The 513-nt window shown below is 35.7% G+C and overlaps 1 protein-coding gene across 1 annotated transcript in view; it reads left to right on the top strand.

Moving 5' to 3' along the window:
• Nucleotides 1-513, top strand: part of LOC104966567 (laminin subunit alpha-5-like) — a 45,649-nt gene that overhangs the window by 23,394 nt on the left and 21,742 nt on the right. The window lies entirely within an intron of this gene.

Raw genomic sequence — 513 nt, 5'->3', positions numbered from 1 at the left:
AAGTCTGTCTTCTTGGGAGGCGAAATATATAAGTACATTCTGCTCCATTGTCCATTCACTTCTGGTCAAAGTTCCTTCAAAATAAGAGTCCCGATCTTATTACTACCAAAATAAAAGTGCAGAATGAAACTTTACCATAGGAAAATATTGGAATACAAATATAATCCCTTCTATAAAAAGGTAACACATTTATAGTTAGACATATTAAAAGGTAATTTACAGCATTAATAATTAATATCTCATTCTCAACTGTGAATGGTTTTCATTTATTTAACATTAGAAATGTATTAGTCTGGCCAATCCAAGACTTCAATGCTGAAGGGCCAGTGTATCTATGGTGGGGGTCAACACAAAGGTCAAGAAAACCCAAATTTGAAAGGGAGACAACGGATGACCAAGGAACTAGTGACTTGCTCAATTCATTTGTGAGGGATCTGTGAAGAACATGACAACAGCTGCACTACTGGTATTTAGTATACCAGCAATTGAGGGTGGACAAGTTTACTACCACTT

Source organism: Notothenia coriiceps, unplaced genomic scaffold, assembly GCF_000735185.1.
Source record: "Notothenia coriiceps isolate Sejong01 unplaced genomic scaffold, NC01 NC01_scaffold00037246, whole genome shotgun sequence".
In the NCBI taxonomy this organism is placed as follows: Eukaryota; Metazoa; Chordata; class Actinopteri; order Perciformes; family Nototheniidae; genus Notothenia; species Notothenia coriiceps.
Note: the sequence above shows the minus strand (reverse complement) of the source record. Positions and strands in the feature narration are given on the sequence as shown.